We start from the raw sequence: 23,907 nt of genomic DNA on the forward strand, positions 1-23,907 counted from the left end.
TGGGCCAGGCCCTCGGGGTCGGGAGCCTGGGCCTCGATTGCGGGCGGGCCTCGGGCGGGCAGAGGACGGGGACCGGGATGGGGACCGCCAGCCGCTATGGGACCGGCGCCTTGTGCAGAGGCTTCTGCTGCTCTTGGCTCTTGGCGACCCACACGTGCACCGTAGGACGGGGCTGCTTTGTGCTGCTCATCCCGGGTTTACGGAGGAGGAAGCAGAAGATTCCGAGTTGTGTTCCGAGGACAGAAAAATCTCTTGACAGCACAGCTGGCTATTCACCATGAGGTTAGGAAACCCTAAAGGAGGTATTTCTCGAAGCTCGAGCCAAGGAAAAGCTTACGAGAACAAGAGTAAGGCAGTCCGCCAGAGGCAGAAATGGGGAATGACCATTCGATTGACTGGGGCCTAAGTAGACTGAGGAGAAACTTGGATGAGAAGCCCTATAAATGCACTAAATGTGCTAAGAGTTTCAGAGTTCCACTCTTTTTCAGCACCAGAAGATCCATACCGGCAAGAAATCCCATAAGCGTACCGACTGTGGGAAAAGCTTCCTTCAGAGTTCTAATCTCATTCAGCAAGGACAGATCCATACTGGGGAAAGCCCTACCAGCGTGATGAGTGCGGCTGGTGCTTTAGCCAGAGCTCCCACCTTATTCAGCACCAGAGAACCCACACCAGAGGGGAAGAAGGGGTACTGCTTCAGGCCTTTTTAAAAAGAAAAAATGAAAGCTAAAGGTCAAAAGTCTCTCTTTGAAGAATGAGCGTGCTTTATAGTAGAGCACTTAGATGCTAGATCCTTCCCTAGCCCAATGGGGAATGACCATTCGATTGACCGGGGCCTAAGTAGACTGAGGAGAAACTTGGATGAGAAGCCCTATAAATGCACTAAATGTGCTAAGAGTTTCAGAGTTCCACTCTTTTTCAGCACCAGAAGATCCATACCGGCAAGAAATCCCATAAGCGTACCGACTGTGGGAAAAGCTTCCTTCAGAGTTCTAATCTCATTCAGCAAGGACAGATCCATACTGGGGAAAGCCCTACCAGCGTGATGAGTGCGGCTGGTGCTTTAGCCAGAGCTCCCACCTTATTCAGCACCAGAGAACCCACACCAGAGGGGAAGAAGGGGTACTGCTTCAGGCCTTTTTAAAAAGAAAAAATGAAAGCTAAAGGTCAAAAGTCTCTCTTTGAAGAATGAGCGTGCTTTATAGTAGAGCACTTAGATGCTAGATCCTTCCCTAGCCCCGAGACTTTAGGAGTTCAGTGACCTTATTGGGCTGCAACTGTGAGTCCAGCGGCCTCTGTTTCTTATGTGACATGAGCCCAGAGAACTGAAAAACATGTCTGGTGAGGATCTCAGACCCTTTACCTCACTAAGTTTCATTCATCTGTTTTTGTTTTGGTTTGGTTTGGTTTGGTTTTTCTTAAGAAGGTTCCATCTGTTTTCCTACCAACATGATTTTGTTCTTTATGGCTAAATAATAGTCGATTGTAACATTCAAAGGCTTTTAATCAAGACCCACCTGTGTTAGCTTTTGTTTCCTCCCTTCTTAGGAGCCAAGAGGTAAAAAGGTCCCTATTTTTTTTTTAACCACATTCCTAAAAATCCCCAAATGGAAAACCCAGGCAATCCCTTGTGATGGAGTCACTGCTGTGTCACTGGTGTTTTGGAAATTGGGATGGGTTTATACTGAAGCATGCCCGTGGCCTCCAAGCATTCTGTTCTCTAACAGAGTCTGAGACTTCCATATAGACCTATATGAATAAATGATATTTTACCAAGGAAATCCCACCTTGCTTCTGGCTAAAAACAATAACACTGATCATTTTAGACAAATATTTGTCAGCAAGTTATGTACCAGTACACTGCAGCTCCTTTAAAACTTCATCTATAGTATAGCAATTGTTTAAGAAGGCAAACAAGTGTTTCTTCCATGAGCAGCACCACAAGTCACACATTTCTTACCAGCTTCAGCTCAGGTTTTAGTTTATTGAATTCTAACATTCTTTTGTTATCTTCTATAATACCAGCTCCTGCTGTGTTAATGACAGTTATTCCTAAAAATAATGAGGTATTTTTGCATTAAAAAAAAAACCAACAACAAAAATACACTTAAAATGAGTGGTCTGATGCACCTTCCAACCATTAGGATGATTATCAAAAACAAAACAAACCTGGGCTTGGTGGAACAAACCTATAATCACAGCCCTAGAAAGGTTAAAGCAGCAGGATCAGTTTCAAGCCTGGCTGGAACTGATAGCAAGTCCTGTCACGAACAAAACACTAAGAAAATAACGTGTTAGCAAGCAAGTAGAGAAATTAAAATTCTATACACTGCTTTTAGGAATGTAACATGGTACAGGTTATATGCAAAACAGTTTGACAGTCTGCCCTCAAAATTAAAAACATAAATATTCTGTGATTCAGTAATTTCACTTCTGAATACAAACCAAAAAGAACTCAAAGCAAGGATTAGAAAAAAGTTTTATATATCTGTCTTCACAGCAGCTTTATTTCACAATACCCAAAGGAAGCAAACCAACTGTCCACCAGCTCCAAGATAAACCAAACATGGCAGATCCATACAATAGAATATTATTCAGCTTTTAAAAGAATGGAAATCTTGACACAGGCTACAACATGAAGCAATTTTGAGAATATTATGCTAAGCAAAATATGGCAGTCACAAAGACAATGCTGCATGATTCCATATATATTACATAGTCAGATGTCACATCAAAGAGACAGAGAAGAACAATGGTTCCAAGGCAGAGGGGAAAGTAAAACAGTCATTCATTAATGAACATCGAGATTTATTTTTATAAGTTAGTGTCCTGCAAATGGATGGAGCAAAAATGCTTTGTACTTCCTACATGGTATCTAAAGATGCTTTCCATTTTATTCCTGTAACAGCACCTCAGACTGGTTTGTGGGTATGTGATGTTACCTGGGAATGAGGCGTTTTCTTAGGGTTACAATTAGGGTTATGGTTAGTTTATGTTTAGTGGTATGTTTTAATGTATTTATAAAAGTTGGCTTATTGTACAGAATTTCCACAGTGCCCGTGACCTTCAACCTTCTAGATCAGTGCCTGTGCTGGATAGCTTTAGTGCCAACTTGACACACCTGGGTTGAGGGAGCCTCAATTGGGGAATTTCCTCTATTGGACTGGCCTGTGGCCATGTCTGAGGGGCATCTTCTTGATGAGTGATGTGGGAGGGCCCAGCCCACTGTGGGTGGTGCCACCCCTTGGCCGGTGGGCCTGTGTTGCATAAGAAAGCAGGCTGAGCAGGGGCCAGGGGAGCAAGCCAGTAAGCAGTGTTCCTCCATGGCCTGTGCTCCAGCTCTTGCCTCCAGGTTCCTGCCCTGAGTTCCTACCTTGGGCTCCCTGATGAACTGTGACCCGGGAGATGTAAGATAAATAAACCCTTTCCTCCCCAAGTTGGGAGTGGTCAGAGTGTTTTGTCACAGCAATGAAGAACAAACTAGGACAGTGCCTGAATGGACAAAAGACACTAAAAAGTTAACTGTAAAACTTACTAAAGCTTTAGGCTTCCTAGCCAAAGACATTTAATTCTTCTTTATAATCTACCCATTTAAAAAGTGTTCATTATTCCTTACAAAATAATTATTAGAGGGACTAGAGAGCTGGCTCAGTGGTTAAGAGCACTGACTCCTCTTTCAGAGGTCCCAGAATCAATTTCCAGCACCCACATGGAAGACTACAACTATCCATAACAACAGTTCCAGGGAACCTGACACCTTCTTCTGCCCTCTGCCAGCACTGTGCAACACTGGTGTACTTACACACATGCAGACAATACACTCATACACATAAAATATTTTTTAAATAATTATTGGAGCCAGGCATTGGAGGTGGTGCACACCTTTAATTCAAGCACTCAAGAGGCAAAGGCAGGTGGATCTCTGTGAGTTCAAGGCCAGCCTGCTCTACATAGTGAGTTCCAGGCCAGCTGGGGCTACCAGAAAAACCCTGTCTCAAAGAAACAAAAAAAATTATTGGGTATCATAAAATTTGGATAGCAGACTATATGAGCCATCTCTACTAAAGGGAGATATTAAACATCAGAATAAGGGACTTCAGAAATGGTAAATACAATTCAGAATTGATTACAGATTCTTCCACAGTGTGCTTCCAGAAGACAAAGAACCAAATGAATAAGAACCATAGACTGTCCAGCCACAATAAAAGGGAACGTATCAGGTACCTCTAATCACCTCCTTTGTTACAAAATTCAGGAGATAAACTTTTAGATTCATTTTTACCTCAAAGTTGCACCAGTTCCTTCTGAGGATACATCTACAGGAGCTTCAGAGAAGGAGGATGACACTCATCAGCTAACCAACCATCAGTTCCCAAGCATCTAAACCCAACTTCCCCATGACAACTCTACTGTCAACCCTCACTCTTTCATAGCACATTTTTAAAAATTTGGAAATGTTTATTATAATTTATTTGAAACTCCTCCCCAGCATTGCTCTTTAATTTTTCTGACAAGTTATTCTCCTTTTGGAAATACTCCCAAAGCTGATCCTTTTCAGAATCACCATCCATGTTATGTTCTGTGACAAAAGGGGCAGGTAAGGAAGGACACATCATAGACCCATGTTGTCCAAAATTGATTGGATTTCTCATATCATTCTTTATCACTTAATTCTTAAATCCTTGCACATTTTATAAACTGCCTGTGATATTTGCAGTTTGCCTTGGTATGTTAAAATGACAATACAGACAATCTTAGTTTCAGTGACACTGCACATGAGAATGATGATGTTATGTCCTCCCATGAATCAAGCTTCATTACAACTCTTTGCTTATCAAGGCTTCCTACTTTGTTTGGACCAAGTCTTCATGCCTAAAACGCACCAATGTTTTCACTCTCTTAATAGAATTTTCTATTATTCAGTATAATTTACATTAAAAACAAAAATTTTAAGTTGACAGTGACCTATTTTACATCTTACTAAAGGAACTCTATTAGGGGGAAGGCTATCTGTATTTTAAATACAAATTCATAGAGCCCAAAATAATAATAACACTCCTTTCTACTAAGAAAAAAGAAAGAAGCCGGGTGTGGTGCACATACCTTTAGTTCCAGCACTCAAGAGGCAGAGGCAGGTTGATCTCTATGATTTCAAGGCCACCCTGGTCTACATAGCAAGTTGAAGACCAGCTGGGGCTACAGGAAGACCCTGTCTCAAAAAATAAACCCAAAAGAGAGAAAAAGAAAGAAAGAAAGAAAGAAAGAAAGAAAGAAAGAAAGAAAGAAGAAAGAAAGAAAGAAAGAAAGAAAGAAAGAAAGAAAGAAAGAAAGAAAGAAAGAAAGAAAGAAAGAAAGAAAGAAAGAAAGAAAGAAAAGAAGAAAAAAGAAAGAGAATATTGACTGAGTTTAAGCAGTTTAATTACTATATTGCTATTGACAGTAACAGAATTAACATATAGAAAAATAGAGGCTTCATAAAGCCCTATTGTACACAACTTCTGCCTACCTTAGAATAAATTTCCCTGTATTGACTGATACACAGAGATTTGGGATTGAGTCTCCTCATGCAAATTATACAGGAAAAAAAAAATCAGTCTCCAGTGAAAACAACATTCCTGGTGTTTTTATCAACATTGGCCAGATGCTGGAGCTGAGGTCACTTCACTGGAGGAGTAAATACTGCCCCAAGAATATCAGTACTAGATACATTTACTGAAAATAATTTTGAAAGGGCATATTTCAGAAATAGAACTTATGGAGAAAATTTTAATTCAGAAAAAGGAAAGAAAAAAATAAAAATTATAACTTGGGAGACTATACCTTAGTAGTCCACATTTCCTAATTAAATAAGCAGTCAAGGCCTTCCATTGTATGGTCTGCCAAGATTTTTTAAAATTAAACAGCATTTATATGTTGCCATTGAAAAGTAAATGACAATATTATAGGATGACTCTTATTTGAGTTCCATTTCTCTTTTTGACAATAAAACATAAAATGGAATGCATCTATACCCACAAGTTATTTCTCATAAGCCTGGTCTCTTGACTACCAATAATAGATTACACACTGGAGAAAGACAACTTTTGCTGAAATTTAAAGCAATGCTTTATTGTTACCTGGTTTCTTCTGTAATGTAACTATTCATTTACTTCTTCCAAATGGAATCTGATATCATAGTGAGATAACAGGACAAATCAAATTTTTATCCACAAATAAGAGTGACAATAATTTAGATATCAAAGGTTAATCTTTCCTAGAATTAAAACTAGCCACTCCACATGAGATTACCACTATGAATCAAAATGATCAGCAAAAAAGAAAAGCATGGGCTGGAGAGATGGCTCAGAAGTTACGAGCACCAGCTGCTCTTGCAGAGGACCTGGGTTGAAGTCCCAGCACCTACCTGGTGGCTAACAACCTTCTGTAAATCTAGTTCCAGAGGGCCTGTCACTGTCTTCTGGCTTCCACAGGCATTTCACATACAGGAGCACTTACCTACATGCAAGCAAAACACTTATACACATAAAATGTAAAAAAATAAATAATTTTTAAAGAAAAGCAAAACTAAACCAAACTAAATAAAAGGATAACACATTATTTCAGTCACCCTCTTGGTGCAGCAAGCAGCATGTCAGCATTATATCATGTGTGCAGAGGCCAGAGGTTGACACTGGGTGTCTTTCTTAATCAATCTCTGTATTTTGAGAAAGGGTCCCCCACTGAACCTGGACCTCACTAATTTTTCTAGAATAGCTGGTCATCAAGCCCCAAAGATCCTCCTATCTCTGTAGTCAGTGTGCTAGGATGACAGGCATGTGCTGCTGCACCCAGATGTGGGGGGAGGTACTGGAGATTCAAACTCAGGTACTCAGACTTGGGCAAAATTCCTTCATTGACTGGGCCATTTCTGCAGTCCCTGGCATTACTTCTTTCGAGTGTACTGTGTTTCGAGTGTACATGTAAAAATTACATCAGAGGCAAAGAATGAAAAAAGAAAGACTAAGCCCTAGCTCATCATGACTAGTAATTTTGGTGTGGTCCGAAGACGTCTTCCTTAATCCTTATCATTGGCTTCTCTCCCCCTGAAGTCTAGCCTCCTGCTTTCCCACATTCATCTTTTTCATATCCTAGAAATTTTTTCCTAGCACCTTGAGACATAAAACAGCATTTGGTCTTTGAATATATAAAATGTAATGCTTGACAACAGGTGGAACTGCAAAACAAAGTTTCTAGATAAAAAGTCTCCCCTATGTTAAAGATTCTGTACAGCTGATTGCCTAGTTAGAACTTCATGATTGCGGAGCATTGGAATGTTGCAAATCCAAAGTCAAATTATCCTGGGCTACTTTCAGCACACTTAAGACCACTAACTTTCATCAATCTAAGAGCTAAGATTGTCACCAGATAGCATGAGACCTATCACAGAGACTTCCTCACTTTGCTGTAGCTCACCTACCCAATGTTCAAGGCATTGAAAATGCCTTGATTTATGACTTTCCTATGTTCTCTAACTATAAAAACTTCATAAAGCCACTTCCATTAGGAACATATTATTCAGGATAGCTTGAAACCCTGTTCCCAGGTCATGATCACTCATATTTGGCTAAAAAATAAGTAGTTTTGGGACTTGTTCAGGTTAAGGGGTTAAGGTTAAGGTTAAGGTTAAGGATGCTAGGGTTGTTAAAGTTAGATTTGCTAAGGTTACTGTTAGGATTAGTTTTAGGGGTTAGAGTCAAGGTTAAGGGTTAGCGGCTGAGGGTTAGCTTAAGGGTTAGGCTTAGGGATTAGGATTGGGTTATGGCTTTAGTTAGGTTTAGGTTTAGAGATTAAGTTTAGTGTTAGGGATAGTGGTTAGTGTTCAGAGCTAGAGTTAGAGTTTAGGCTTAGGTTTAGGTTTATGGTTAGGGTTTAGGGTTAGGAGTTAGTGGTTAGAAGAGAATTAGCATTAGAATTTGAAGGTTAGGATCAGGGTTAGGGTTTGGATAGGAGTTAGAGTTAGCATTGTAGTTTTGGTTACAGTTTCTTTTAAGTTTAGATTTGGGGGTAAGGGTATGGGCAAGGAGTTAGGGTTAGTAATCGTGGTTAAGCATTAAGGGTTAACATTAGGAGTTAGGGTAGGAGTTTAGGCTTAGGTTTAAGGTTATGATTATGATTATGGTTTAGGGTTAGTGTTAAGATTTAAGTGTTAGATAGTAGAGAGATAGTTTAAAGTTTTAGAGTTTGGCTAGTGTTGTAGCTAGGATTTAGGGTTATGATTAAGATTAATATCAAGATTTAGGATTAGGGTTAGTTGCTAGGGGTTAGTTGGTTAAAAGGTTAGGGTTAGGATTGTTGTTAAGGTTACGGTTAGGGATTAAGGTTAGTTTCAAGGCTAAGGGATGGAGTCAGGGTTATTTTTATAGGTTAGTTTTAAGTTACTGATTTAAGGTTAGAGGATTATGGGTTAGGGTTAGTGTTTTAAGGTTATATTAGGGATTAGGGTATAGGTTTACATTTAAGTTTTAAAATTAGAGTTTAGGTTAAGCATTAAGGTTAAGGGTTTAGGGTTAAGGATACTTTTCCATACATGTCCAAATTCCTTGTGTCTCACAAGAATTGAATCAGGATCATCACATGTATTGTCTTATATAGTTCTTTCAATAGTTCACCATAGATTTTCAGAGTTTTCAATGCTACCGGGGACATCTAGCAACTAACTGTAGGTTTTGATGAGTTGGAATGCCATCTTCAGATAACACCAAGCCAACTGGAGAAATTCACCCTTACAATTCTGTTTCTTTAGAAACACTACTAGTACCACTAGTCAGGGTGCTCTAGAGAAACAGAACTGTTAAAATGAATATATACTGAAAGGAGATTTATTAGTTTGGCCTATATAATATATGGTCTGGATACTTGAAATCATGCTGTGCCCTGATTTAAGTTGTTCCATAGTATGCAAAACAGTGCCTTTTCACATCTCACAAGCATCTCCATCTCAAAAGCAGTTTTAGAGGATGGAGGATGACTGGGGACCTAAGTGGACCCACAAACAACACTATCTGTCCATTACCACTCATGCAGCCCAGACTAATAAATGGCCTATTCCTGGGAGTAGAAAGGGTGCCATTCTATAAATTTATCAGGGTGAATTGCAACCATAGGTACATATGAGCATATTAAAACCTTATCAAGGAAATCAGGTTCAAGAATTTATCAGACACACCAACCAAGGAAAGGATGTAACTTTCTCACCTGGCCCACATAAGGAGAGAAACACCCACCATGCACCTGTCTTCTGATGCTTGGTGAATATGTCAAGGACCAACAGGCAGAGAATTCTAACCTGCTATATACCCATCCTCCTGTGCACCCATCTGGACCTGATATCCATCTGTCTGCCTGTTCTGACTCCAGACCTGGTCCTGCCTACTCTTTCATCTTGCATCTGGACTCATCTCTGAACTTTCACTCTCCATGGTGGTCTGACTCTACAGTGGCAGTTTCTTCCCTTCAACTGGTTTGGGTTCAGTATCTTATCATTACAGATTCTATTTAGATTTCAATCAGCCCACTTCTGAAACCTCTTGAACTCTGCTGCCACCTCCTTAATACTGTAAACATGCATATGTAGAAATATTCATGTGTAATATGAGATATAAAAACTAATATTAGTAACCAAGATTAGAATAAAATAGCCAGTTTGCCTTGACCAGATTGCCAAGGAAAGTAGGTTTATCAGGAAAACTGCTGCCTATGAAAGGGCCATATCTAGTGTATGTTCATCTATGCTGTGCTAATTGCATAGCAGACTCATGACAATAGTCCAACAGGGGCTGACCCTAACCAAATGTCAGACCCTAACCCTAATCTTAAACCTAACCCTAACCCTAATCCTACCCTAACCAACTCTAACCATAAGCATAACCTTAAACCAGATCCCAAACCCAAACCCTGAGTCTTAAGCCCTGATTCCTGACCCTGGATCTTGACCCCTGAACCTGAACCTGAAACTGAACCTGAACCCTAACCCTAACTAACACCTAATATATAACACCTAACCCTTAACTCTAACCCTAATCCTAACCCTAACCCTATCAACCAATGCAGGTGGTGAGAAAACCGCAAATGTAAGAAAACTTGATATGAGTTGGATGGAAAAGAGCTTTATAAAAGAGTCTTTAGAGCCTGCTTCCCTAGTCTGCCACGAGGACACAGCTAGAAGGCACCATCCATAAAGAGCAGGCCTTCACTAAACATCAGATTAAGAGGCTACATGTGAGCTGGGGTGTAGCTCTGTGGCAGAACACATGCTCAGCATGCAGGAAGCCCTGTGCGTAAGCCCCAGAACTCAAATCAAAGACGACAACATGTGGATGTTACTTTGTTCGTGAGAAGAGACCACTGTATGGCTGTCATGTTAGTATTGTGGATCCTAATCTGGGTTTCATATTAGAATTAGGGACCAAAGCTTTGACATTTAGATTAGCGTAAGAGGACACTGTGCATATTACATTTGGGGCATGTCTCTTGGGGCCACTTTGAATTTCACTTTCTACATGAAGCATTTCCCCTGCTGTGTTCTCAGAGGATGCCCTCCCTTGCCCTCAGGATGTAGACAGGAAGCTGTTCACTCACCACAGCACAGCCAAGGCAAGTGCCTGCCTTGAGGTGGGTCCTGAAAAATGAAGCTCTTGTCCTCAGAAAACACAAGGCCCTTAGCATCCTGGCTGCTGTGCTTGGTCAAGGAAGGTGGTTGAGTGTGCCCTCAGGTGGCGGTCAGGACTCAGCACATGCCTCTGACAGTTGAGTGGTGCATGTGCGCCCCCTCCTGGTTTTCTTTGTTTGGGGTTTTGTTTGGTTTGGTTGTTTTTTTGTTTTGTTTTGTTCTTGGTCTTTTTGAGACAGGGTCTCCCTTAGCCCCAGCTGGCCTGGAACTCACCAGACTGGCCTCGAACTCGCAGAGATCCTCCTGCCTCTGTCTCCCAAATACTGGGACTAAAGGCATTCACCACCATGCCCGGCTCCCCCTCCTGGTTTTCTACAAAATTATTGAACTTGGCACTGTGTTTTTCACGTCAGTCAATGCTACAGCTTTATATATGCAAAAGTGAAATGAGACCCTTACACTTGGGTGTTTGTTTGTTCATTTGCTTGTTTTAGAAGACGTTGATGGAGCAATTATTTGGAGACAGCACAGAAGAAGTTAATGTCAGTATGCATTTAAAAGCTCACCAAAAAGTCACTCAAAATAGTGCATAAATTAAAATTTGAGAAACACAACTATCAGAATTCTAAAATAAACCAGAAGAAAATCTATATGACCTTGAACTTGGCAATGGGTTTTAATTTTCAACATTAAAAAATCAATTCACAAACAAAAAATTGATGCTAGGCCCTTTATAAAATTAAATTTTCTACCTATTATATTCTAATTAGGAAACAAAAAGACAAGTTACAGCCTGGGACAAATTACTTAGAGAACACATATCTAAAAAATAATTTGTTCTCAAAATACACAAATAACTCCTAAAACTCACTAGCTAACAACTCAACTAAAAATGAGAAAATATATGAACAGATTCCAAACTAAGGAAAATACAAAGATAGCAAATAATCCTACAAGAAGATGCCTTAGGGTATTTGCCACTAAGGAGTTACCAGTTTACACAATAATGAAATAGCACAGCACAAATATTAGAACTGCTAAACTATCAAGAGTGGCCATTGCTGGAGGCCAAAGGGGGTTCAGCATGTTCATTCATGGCTGTAGAATCCACAGTAGCACAGGATGGAATGAAGAATGTGAAAAAGAAACTATATTACAAATGTATAAAAAACAAAAACCTCACTGTACAGTGGTAGGCAAAGGTGCAGACCTAAGTCACTTGGAGATGAGTTGAAAATGGAAGAGCCCTCATAAAGGAGTCTTAGGAGCCTCTTCCCCATTCTATCATGAGAACACAGTTAGAAGTCACCATCCATGAAGAGCAGGCCCTCACCAAACACCAGATCTATCAGCACCTTTATCTTGGACTTTCCTAACCCTAGTACTAACCCTAATCCATGTATAGAGAGATTACTCTGTGTACACACTCAAAAAAAATTCACACCTTGCTGGGTGTGGTGGTGCATGCCTTTAATCCCAGCATTTGGAAGGCAGAGAGGCAGGTGGATTTCTGTGAGTTCAAGGCCAGTTCAGGTCTACATAGTGAGTTCCAGGTCAGCTGGGGCTACAGGAAGACCCTGTCTCAAAAAAAAAAAAAAACAAACAAATAAATAAATAAATCCACACCTAACTCTAACCCATAATCAGAAATCCCAGCCCCAGACATCCCCCTCCCCTGCTCCTAACAGCCAGCAATGTCACTGGAGTCATATCAAGATACAGAGTCTGGGGCAGAGTATAGCTTGGATCCATGTGTTTGGAGGTACCTTAGTTGTGTGCTTCAATATGAATGTGCCACCCCCATGACACGGCAATGCCATTTCTAGGCATTTCTTAGATAGAATCAAGTTACACTGCCTACAAAGGTGCTGAGAAGTGGCTACAAACGTAAGAAACCTGGACAGGTGCCTCAAAAAAGGAAGTTGTTTAACAAATTTTGATTCCTCCATTCAATTACTAGTATGCTACCGCTAAAAATGAGTTATAAAATATTAGAGGAAAATGTATGAAGCATTTTCAGCAAAGAAATCGGATTATGAAATAATGTGTAATGCAATGATTTTTCTCTCTAAACTGTACATATCCACATAGATACACTGGAAACAGATTAATGGTAGAGCCTACCTTAGGGTTGTTGTGAGCATGAAATTAGTCAAGTACTTGAAAGACACTCTCTCTCCAATGCAAGGTATGTTGACCAGGAGTAGGCTTAGTTATCACACACCTGACTTGTGGGAGCGTTTACTGTCTTGGATAAAGACTTATACAGAATGGTTTAAAAACTCTGTGGATAGGTTCCTTCTATCTCTTGGCTTGGCTGAACATTTCTCCCATTCTATAGTTAACCTCGTTTTTTAACTAGTTTGGCAGTTATCTTATAAAATAATGTGTTTTGTTGTAGCATTTCTTTTTAAATTTTTATTACATGTGCTTGTCTATTTTCATCTGTGTGCTTGTGTTTGTGTGTATATGCAGCTATGACATTGTGCACATGTAGAGGTCCAAGGACAACGATTGGGAGTCAGTTCTCTCCTTCCACCATGTGGGTTCTAGGAACTGAACTAAGGTCATCAGATTTGGCAGAAAATGCCTTTAATCCCTGAGCCATCTCACATTGTGGGATTTTCATACATTTTAGCTCATATTGCTCTTCCTCCCCAACTCCCACTCCTCTGTCCACTCCTGCTGGTCCTCCTCCTCTCCCCAATATTCCACCTTCTGCTTTTATGTCACATATATTCTATTACCCCCTTTTTCTTTCCCTTCCCTTAGGACTTTCCCCTCTTCTAACATCTAGCATGGGTATACCCCCATATACACACCCATTATTCCAGGACAGCTGCTAGAGCTCCAGCCATTACAGCTGTATTCTGAACAGTATCTCAGTGCTCAAAAGGAGGGAGCAGGAAGAAGATTAGCTTCCCTTTTAAAGAAGCATCTCAGAAGTCTCCACACCACAAAGACCTGTTGGGGAGGCTAGAAAGCATGAACTTTATTCCACTATTCTGTACCCAGTATGGGGAAGCGTCATTACTAATCGAGAATGAGAAAATGGATGTTTGATGAACAACAGATAAATTATGCACTCTGCCCTACTCCAAAAATGTAAATGTACACACTCATGTGTGTCTATGTGTGTATATGAAAGAATTAATCTGGAAGACACATCAAAACAATAATGCTGTTGATTCCCTTTTCTGTATTTTCTAATTTTTCAATAGTGAGCAACATTTATTATAACATAAAAAGTTTAGAAGTGGAACATGGCTTCTCATGTACTCACCATGAAAAACAAATGATTATAAAAGGAGGGCAATGAAGTTGGGAAGATGTGATGGGGGTCCTAGAAGAGTTGGGGGAAGAGGTGGATATATTTGTATGCATGTATAAAATTGTCAAAGAATAAATTAACAGTGAAAGAAAATTTATATCATCCAAAATAATTTCTAGTCTTGGCTCTTAAAGTTCGGGCAGAATCTGTGTAAGTGATTTTAGGATAGGGTGGTCTGGGCTCCCACCTTTCTTGAGTAATGGCCCCATTAGTGATCTTTATGAGATGGAGGAGGGGAATCAAGGTGAGCCCTTTGTAGAAGATGCCATGTTCCTTCTTAGATCAGTTATTTGGTAAAGATTTCAGTGACTATCCTAGAGGTAACCTCACATTAAGAAAGGGTTCTTCTCTCTGCCTTATAGACAATACAGAGTTGGCACTAAATAACCAGTAAACAACCCAGAACCGAGTTCCCACAATGGGAATGCAGGGCATAGAGACCAGGTCGGGGGACAGAGATTAATACAGAACCCAGTTCTCGAGATGACATCTGGTAGAGGAGACAGAAGTCATAGATCCCTTCTTGGAGTAGAAATGGAGTAAAAACCCAGACAAAGAGCAACCTGGGCATGCAGGATGGGTATCCCAGACAAGGAAAGGAACAAGGTGCTTCCAAAGACTGCCCATATCAACACTGCCCTTGAGAGCATCAAGCACAGAGAAGGACCACTGGTCCTGGGAGAATGGCAGCAACTTCCAGGGGAAGAGGCAGCGGTGGGCTCTGCAGACCACAAAGGAATGTGGCCCTGATGCAGAGGGGACATGTATTCTGGTGGGGGCAAGTAACCTGGGCTGGCTGGAGTGAAAGCAAGGTGACAAGGCTCCACACGACAAGAATTCAGAATGTTGTGCTTATGGACTGCCACTTATGACCCACTGGGGAAAGACAAGGGCAGAAATGATTAAGTCAGCTTCACCTATTTGCAGCCTCAATTGATGAGTATCCAGAAAGATTTCCTAAGAACAGGACAGGATCTTATGTGTGAGCAGAAAAGAGAGAAAATCCAGGATCCTGAGGCTTTCTTAACACTTGAGGTCACAGGCTATTAGGACTTGCAGTTACTCTCTGCAGTTATATGGGGAGGATTTTGATCAAAGAAGACACAAGAAACGGACGCAGTGGATGTAAAGACTAGAAAGAAAACCAGGAGACAGAAATCATGTGAAGAAAATTAGTCAGAGCCCAGAGGGTGTCCTGGTTTGTCCTGGGACTGGACAGTACCATTGGGGTCTTGGTAGGATGTTTGAGAATAACTCCCAGTTCTCCTCTTGGCTTATCTGTATCCCCTGTGTCTCCCTGGCATCTTCATTGTCCCATGTCACAACATTTGTCATACTGTTCGTTTCTGGTGTCTATATACTTCACAAAATACTGATACCCCAGTGCTGCCCATTGGGCTGGCAGGTAACCAAATAGGTTCTGTATATATAGGTTCTGACCCACTGAGGACAGAAAGGCCTCCTGACTATAGGACTGAGTTGTAAGCTGGTTGTCGCCTCTCTTCCCTTAGCTAAGGATGACTATAGAAATGTTCTTGTTCACATCTCCTGGATGAGGCTTTAGTCTTATAGCAGAGTGATCTCATAGCTTTCAGATTTCTCCAATCTGAAAGTGATGACATGAACCCTCCATGCCTGGCTGCAAGGTTATTATTTCAGTCAAGAGTTCACTGCCAGAGGGCATGAAAGATTCCTTGTTTGTGTCATCAGCACATAGCACCATGGCAAAAAAAATTGATAAATCAAACATTATCTTGAAGACTGTTGTAAACTGACCTACCGTGAAGCCATTAGACAAGAGGGAAAGCATCCACTTGTCTTCTTCTAAAAGGCCTTCAAGTTCCAACCTCCAGTCTACTTAGTAGGAGTGCCAGATGATTGTGCCAAAAACAGAAGCTCTACCACTGAGCAGGCCACATTTTCCTGCCAGAATATCACACTCAGATGTATTTTCCAACTTTTCAGAATAAAGCTTGATCAATCAACTGAAAAAAAAATCTTGAAATTTTAACCCATGTTTAGTGTGATCCTTGGAACCAAGACTACATTTCATGTCCTGGGTGCTTTTGTTTACATTTTGGATCCCTGCTTCAGGGTTTCATGCAAAACCAGAGACAGCATAGTGATGCCTTGCCTGCCTTTTTCCTTCTTATCTGGACACATGCATGTGACTCACATGGACCAGCAAGCAAGCTTCAAACTGCAGTCCGAGTGAGATGGGAGCACATGCTGACTCAGGGGCTTCCAGCAGACCACTTTGTAGGATGTGAACAGATGCAAACAACAATTTCCACATGACTCTGGAATGTGGGGAATTTATTCTGTTGTGGCTGAGAGCTGCCTGCAGAAGGAGCTGCTGCTGGGTCTTGGCTACAAATTTCCACAGAGGCTCAAAGCATCTTCCCTACAAAGGCAGAAAGTCCTCTCTGAGCTGGTAAAGAGCAACACTTGGTAAGAAGTGTACCTTTAGATGAGAATCAAATGATAATGAGGCTTCACTGTGCCATTTGCTTGTATCTAGTGAAATTGTATCATTTCCTTTCTTGCCTCATGAAGACATACTACAATGGCCTGCACGAGCAACAGCATATGATACAAACACCATGGGATGCTATCCAATCATCAAGAAAGCATACTTTAGGGAACTTCTTCCTAAGAAATATATCTCAGCAACTTGAAAAAAAAGGCCACCCTTTGTTAAGTTGGACAACAGATTTAATAAACGGTTGGTAAACTGGCTTTTTAAAATAATTGTATCACTCAGAATGCAACCAACCTACACAAATACTTCAAATATTTGGGGGAGACCACAGAGGCTTCTGGGTGTATGCCTACAGTATGCTTTCTACAGTAGCCTTTGGAGGCCTTCCTCTAGCCCCCAGGACTCAGCAGGAGCTGGAGTGAGGTCTAGCCCTGGGTGGCAATCCTCACTGCTGTTCTCACCCTCCTCTTGTTGAGGGGTCATGGCCTCTCAATCCTCATACTCTAAATAGATGACCCAGGTGTTTGCTCTTTGCCCTTTAACCTTATATCATCACCATTAGAACCAGTTATGGCCGAAAAGAAAAGAATGAATCTTTACTGGGAATCAACCACTTACCCTAGTGCCCAAGCCTCTGACTCATATGATGGCCACATTACCTGGTTAAGTGGTAAGATCAGACAGTATCCACTTGCAAAGAACACCCTCCAACAGGAAGGATCCCCCAAATCCTAGACCCATTTTGTCTCTTGTACTTCATTGAAGCCTATCCAGGATATCACAAAGCCATGAGCCTGCTGTTTAAAGACAACACCCAGAATCTACTTGATTTCCCATCAGCCCACTGGGCAACACTGGAGATATCAGTCAAGTGTGAAATACAACAGACACAGAAAATGAACACAGTATGACAAGTGTGATGGAGACATCGAAGGTGCCAGGGAGACTCTGGGGATACAGAATAAGGAGAGGGTCTCCAAAACGCTGTTCCTAGTGTTTTCTTTCAAAAACAAATGCAGAAGTCAGGGACCATCTCTTCGAAAACTTTAGAAAACATGAGAGAACATAGAAATGCAACAGACATAGAGTGAGGTAAAAAGTAGACAGCACAGACTGGGGTGGGAGGCAGGAAACACTGCAGGCAGGTGAGAGATGAACTCAGAGAATAACCAGAAAGGGGATGGTGTCCAGATGGTGAGCTACAACAGGAGCCTCAGGGGCACCCACCTGGTCCTGGCTACTAGCATCTCATGTTAGAATAGCCTCTGAGCAAAGCTGAGGGCAAGGCACACTTGATCTTTGCCGAGAGAGAGAGAGAGAGAGAGAGAGAGAGAGAGAGAGAGAGAGAAGAGGAGGGCAAGAGACACATGAGCTTTGGGGAGAGAGAGAGAGAGAGAGAGAGAGAGAGAGAGAGAGAGAGAGAGAGAGAATTCTGACAAATCTCAGGTCTTTTCCAGAGCCCAGAGCACCAGGGATGTCCAGTGTCCTCTGAACCATAACCCCCAGGGGTCCTCCCTGATGGCTGATGAGATGCAGTGGGAGTCTGACTGAGTAGAGCATTCAGGGCCCTTTGCTTTAAGTAAGAGAAAAGGGTAACCCTATCCACTAAATAGATATTTTAGGTTTATAATTTTACCGTATTTCAACATATTTTCTTAGGAACTTTTACTCCAAAGTATCCTTTTCAAAGGAAGTTTCCATAATGAGACTGTCAGCAGTTTCATCTTTCATACACAGATGTGTCTTGCATCATTTGCTTTTCTTTGAAGTGCTAAGGAACCCAGTCCAAAGCAGAGCCTGATGTTTATTTTTGCTGGTTTCACAGCAGGCTTACTTTTCCTGGTCTTTATCTCCAGACTCAGGAACCAGGAACAAGAACAACACAGGTCTACACACTTCAAAATGTCCACAGAGTTGGGCAAAATCAGGTTCCTATAGGGACCTAAGGTTTGGGTGAATGATGAATGACAGGGGAGTGAAGGTGGAAATAACACTCCTTGGCACAGCTGACATTTTGACTTATCTCCTACCCAGGCCTCCCTGGCAGGCACTGACTTCTTCAACACAGGCAGCAACATTAACTCAATTTAGCGATTCTCGACACTGCTTTTCTTTATTATTAACAATCCTAAAAACAACTCATTTTGAGTGTTTTGTTATTTCAAAAGCTGAAAAAAATCAAAGTTGCCAATCTACTTTCTTTCTGATAAAAATGTTCTGAGCTGTGGGCTAGTGAGATGGCTCAGCAGGTAAGGGTGCTCGACACCAAGTCCAACAGCGTGGGTTCAGTTCTCACGACCCACCAGATGGGCAGAGAAAGTCAACTCCTGCTGGTTGTCCACAGAACTCCACGTGTACATTGTGGTACAGACTTCACACACATATAGATGCACAAATTAATGAATAAATAATTTTTTGATTTATTTTATTTTATGTGTTTGCATGTATTGCCTGCATGTAGGTAGGTGCACCCATGTCATACAGTGCCCCATGAAGGTCAGAGAGGGCGTTGGATCCCCTGAAATTGGAGTTACAGATCGTTGTTAGCCACCATGTGGGTGCTGGAATTCGAACCCGGATCTTCTGCAAGAAGAGTCAGTGCTCTTAACCACTGAGCCATCTCTCCAGCCCTAAATATATATATTTTTAATGTTCTTAATTGCCACATATCTAGAAATTTGAGATTTTGAAGCCCTGCTAGTTTCCTTCCAGAGACTTACAACCCAGAGCATGTGCTCCCACCGAGTCTGCATTCATTTACTAAGGGTAGGTTAGTTAGTTGGTGGGTTTTTTGGTTGTTTGGTTGGAGACAGTTTCACTGCATTGCTTAGACTGGCCTTAAACTCTCAGTCCTCCATTTTTGGACCTGAGTAACTAGGATAACAGGGACTGCAGGCATTAGGCACCATACTCAGTGTTATCACTTTGAAGCCATGACTTGAGGAAAACTGGGTCCACTAATCCCTATTTCCTTTCTTACTCTTCAACTAAAATCAGCCCACCAGCAAGACCTCAAAGGTTCCTGTGGCCCCAATATATATGTGGAGACAGACTGCCAGGCCGGGACCTATGAGGAATAGATTCCAATCCTGAAGCTTGAAAAAGCCTCTCACAGGCACCCCCAGGCTGCATACAGGGAAGACTCAGGCATCAATATCTTCTTCCTGTGGCTGCCTGTTCCCTGAGTCAAGCACTATGTGTGGGCAATAGGTGATTCAGATCCAAGTGCAGTCACTCTGCAATGTCACTGTGCTAACCAGTCATCTGGGGATTCAATTGCGGTTCTGATTCAGGGGGTCTGGGCAGGTTGTTACCGATGAGACAGGTGAGCGTGTCAGCCTTAGATCTCACTGTGAGCCACAGGCTTCACAAATTTTTCTGTCTTACGTGGCTGCCCAGTTGGCAACCTGGGACTGCTTGAAATTTGTATTTCCTCACCTTCCTTCAAGAGCTTTCTTCTTTACTGCAGAGTCCTGAACCTGCTGTTGGACCCTAATCCCTATTGACTCCCCAGAATATTATTCATCACTCCGTTTTTGAAATGTCTAGCTTAGAGCTCAATCTTCACCAGGCTCCTGAGACGCTCCTACCCACAAAACAGACCATTTGGAGTGGGAGGTAGACAGTAAACAGAAGACCTGTGACTTTCCACAAGTCCAAAGAGCTACACTGTTAGGAAACTGCCCTTCAAATAAAGCCAACATGAAGCCTTGGGTTCTATCCCCAGCACTATGTAAGAACTGGGCATGGTAATGCAGGCCTGTAATCCCAACACTTGAGGTAGAGGAAGGAGGATCAGACACTTACGTTAAATAGCAAGTCTGAGGCCAGACAGGGATATGGGAAGGTCTGTGGAAGAGATGGAGAAGCGGGAGGGAGAGAGAAGGAGTGGAGAGAGAGAGACAGTGAGAGGATGAGAAAGAGATGGGAGGGTGCAAGGAAGGAGAGAGGAGAGGGAAGGAGCCACTGGAGGAAGGGGGAAGAGAAGAGGAAAAGAGGGGAGGGGGAAAGGAATCAAGGAGCCCGCGCTTTGTCCCTGGTGCTTGCCAATGTACATCTCTTGTGCCTGTTTTGGAGTCTCTGTATGTGTCTGCTCCTCTGAACAATCTGGATTCTTTTTTATAACGGAGTGTTTATTTAGCTTACAAGTCCAAGTTACAGTACATCACTGTGAGAAAGTCGAAACAGGAACTTGAAGCAGTTAGTCATGTCTACTCTATACTTACACAGTCCAGGACCCAAACCTAAGGAATGGTGCTGTGCACAGTGGGCTAGGTCTTCCCACATCAATTAACAATGCAGACAATTCTCCCAGTAGGCATGCCCAACAAGCCAACCTGATCTAGAAAACTCCTCACTGAGACTTTCTGCTCAAGTAATTCTAGGCTGTGATCAAGTTAACGATTAGAACTAACCATCACACAGGGTCTCATGTATCCCAGGCTAGCCTTGCATTTCCTGAGTAGCTGAGGATGACCTTGAGCACTTATCCTCTTGCTTCCACCTTGAGGGCTGGGGTTCTGGGTATGTCCCAATATGCCAGGTCTTATTCAGTGCTGGAGATTGAACCCAAGCTTTTGAGCCTATAAGTTTTGTTACTCCTTATATGATTCTTGGATGAATCCCTCTAATTAATTGGTCTATATACTTGAAAGTTCCAGGGCTTTTTATGCCTGGAATTTATGAACAATCTGGACCAGAAATACCCAAAGCGCTTATTAAAATGCACATTCCAGAACCCACTCCACACTTGATATAGGATATCTGGGACCAGGGTCAAAGAATGAGCATTTGGGGGGGAATCTGAATTATTCATATAATTTCATGAATTCCAAGCCTTGAGAAATGCAGTGAGGTTGCCTATGTTCTATTTGACATTCTCATCTTAGTCCCTTTTCAGCACAGGAGCCATTCTTTTTTTTTTTTAAACCTATTTATTAAAAGAGAAGTTTAGGGGCTGGAGAGATGACTCAGCATTTAAGAACACTGATTGTTCTTGCAGAAAACCTGGGTTTGAATCCCAGCACCCACATGGCAGCTAACAATTGTCTGTAATTTCAGTTCCAGGGGATCCAATAGACTCTTCTGTCCTCTGTGGGCATTGCACGACATGGGTGCACTTACCTACATGTAGGCAATACACGCATACACATAAAATAAAAATAATAAAATATTTTTTAAAAAAGAGAAGTTGCTGGGCGTGGTGGTGCATGCCTTTAATCCCAGCACTCAGGAGGCAGAGGAAGGTGGATCTCTGCGAGTTCAAAGCTACCCTGGTCTACATAGTGAGTTCCAGGACAACTGGGGGCTACAGGGAGACTCTGTCTCAAAAAACAAATAAATAAATAAATAAATAAATAAATAAATAAATAAGGGAAGTTTATTGAGTATACTGCAAGGGGCAGTAGGTTTGACAGCAACTAGAGTACCACCTACAGTCTCTCTCTTCCTTTTTTAATCAAATTTTTGCAAATTTCATACAATATAATTTGATCATATTTAGATCCCCTCCCCTATACGCACTCCCCTTAGTACTCCTCACCCAATTTCATGTGCTGCATCATATATGTTATATATATATGTATTATATATAAAGACCTATAGAGTCAAACTTGTGTCCCCAAATGTCCTGCAGTATGGATCCATCCACAGTTATACCCTTAAAAGAGACCAACTCTGCCCTTCCCAGCAGCCATCAGTTTCCAACAGTTCTTCAGGGAGGGTTAGGTTTCTTACCCACTTCCCCATGTCTATGCTAAGATTTTGTCTGGCTTGAGCTTACATGGTACTTGTTCATAGTGTCACCATTGCTGTGAGTTCATATGAGTAACTTCCCAGCTGTCTGGAAAACTCTGTTTCCTGTGGTCATCTATCACCTCTGCTTCTTACAGTCTTTCCACCACGTCTTCTACAATGATCTCTGAACCTTGGGGGACAGAAGTTTGATGTAGGTGTCCTATTCAGGGATAAGTACTCTGCAGCTTCTTATTCTCTGCACATTAGCCAGTTGTGAGTTTCTCTGTCAATCACCATCTGCTGTATTAAGGAACCTTCTCTGGTGAGACATGAGAGATGCATTGATTTATGGGTATAACAGTAAGTCGTTAGGATTTCCTTTAATATTGTATCTATTTAGCAAAATAACAGTATTAGGTTCTCCCCTATGGCCTGTGGCCTGTGTGGCCACATGTCCTTGGGCCTAACATCAGTGTCAGGTATGACTCCATCTTATGAAGCAAACCTTAAATCCAATTCGAAAGTGCTTGGCTACTCCCGTTTTCATGCCACTATTGCGCTGGAGGTCATATCTTGCCAGGCCAGTTGTTGCTGAAGCACACAGAATTCATAGCTGGTTAAGGTTAATGATTTTTTTCTTCCACTCACATGCATAGCACCTTCCAGCACTATGAAAGCTAGCAGGTAGAGGTGAAGCTTTGCAATAACAGCTTGATTTGTCCTTGTTTGCTCTACAGCTCATGTGTGTAATGTCTTCAGCAACAGAACTTTACATGAAGTAAAGAGCTGATGCTACAATCTGGAGTTCTTTTAAGGGAGGAATTATAGCTCCAAGCCATTGTGGCCATATCCCTGTCACTAAAAGCCCTAACCTCTAACAGGATAAACGCATAGCAAAATTAAATGAAAAATAAATTTTGAGGAATGCAATTTGACAATCTGTATTAAAGGCATTTAGAGATAAGCATATTTTATAGCCTAATAATTCCATTTTTAGAGTCAATCTTCTAAAAAAATCAGAAATAAGTGAATTCAAGAATTCAGCATTTACAATATTAGTATTTAAAATCGTGTGTAAGATTCAAAGCCAACAAAAGCACTAGAAATTGTCCCTGTATTCATATGTGCAGCTTTAGAAACATTTTCTAAGAACCGATTACACAGGTAATGACAGCAAGTTGCCGAAAAACTGGATGAACAGTATGAGCCCAATTTTATTAAACATGTAAAAATATGTACAGAAAAATAAATGGAAATAAAATGCACCCAAAGTTGGTAGGACTACTTATTGAGTCAGCACCAGTGCAGGCCGTTTCCCTTATTTCTTTGACTTACTTGTATTTCCCATTCCTTTACAATGACTTTTTGAAGTTTTAATTCTTTAACTTGTAAATTACAAAACTGCATAGGACAGATTGTACTGGTTTTGAAAAAATGTGTGTCTTGTCCTGACTTCTTAGACTCTCGTGTTGAGTTTCTTCCTTCGTCCTTCGGGCGCTCTCGATCAAGTAAGTCCTAATAATTAGTTCCAGCTTTCTCCGCACCTACTCTCTTTTCTACTAACTGCCTTAGAAAAAGTCTTGCTACTCCTCAGAACCTGCAGAAGTGCGGCTGTCGCTTTTCATTCAGCGGGTGCTGGACTGTGCATAATTCACCACCTACAACCTGGCAGCTAATGTTGGCGGATGGTACCCAATGGGATCAGTTCTC

At 41.6% G+C, this 23,907-nt stretch overlaps 1 pseudogene; it reads left to right on the forward strand.

Annotated features, from left to right (window-relative positions):
* The first annotated feature begins 277 nt into the window (after nt 1–277).
* On the forward strand, nt 278–23,847 carry LOC103746976 (annotated as a pseudogene).
* Nucleotides 23,848–23,907: the final 60 nt, after the last annotated feature.

This window comes from Nannospalax galili, unplaced genomic scaffold (assembly GCF_000622305.1).
Source record: "Nannospalax galili isolate Female #2095 unplaced genomic scaffold, S.galili_v1.0 scaffold1805, whole genome shotgun sequence".
Taxonomy (NCBI): Eukaryota; Metazoa; Chordata; class Mammalia; order Rodentia; family Spalacidae; genus Nannospalax; species Nannospalax galili.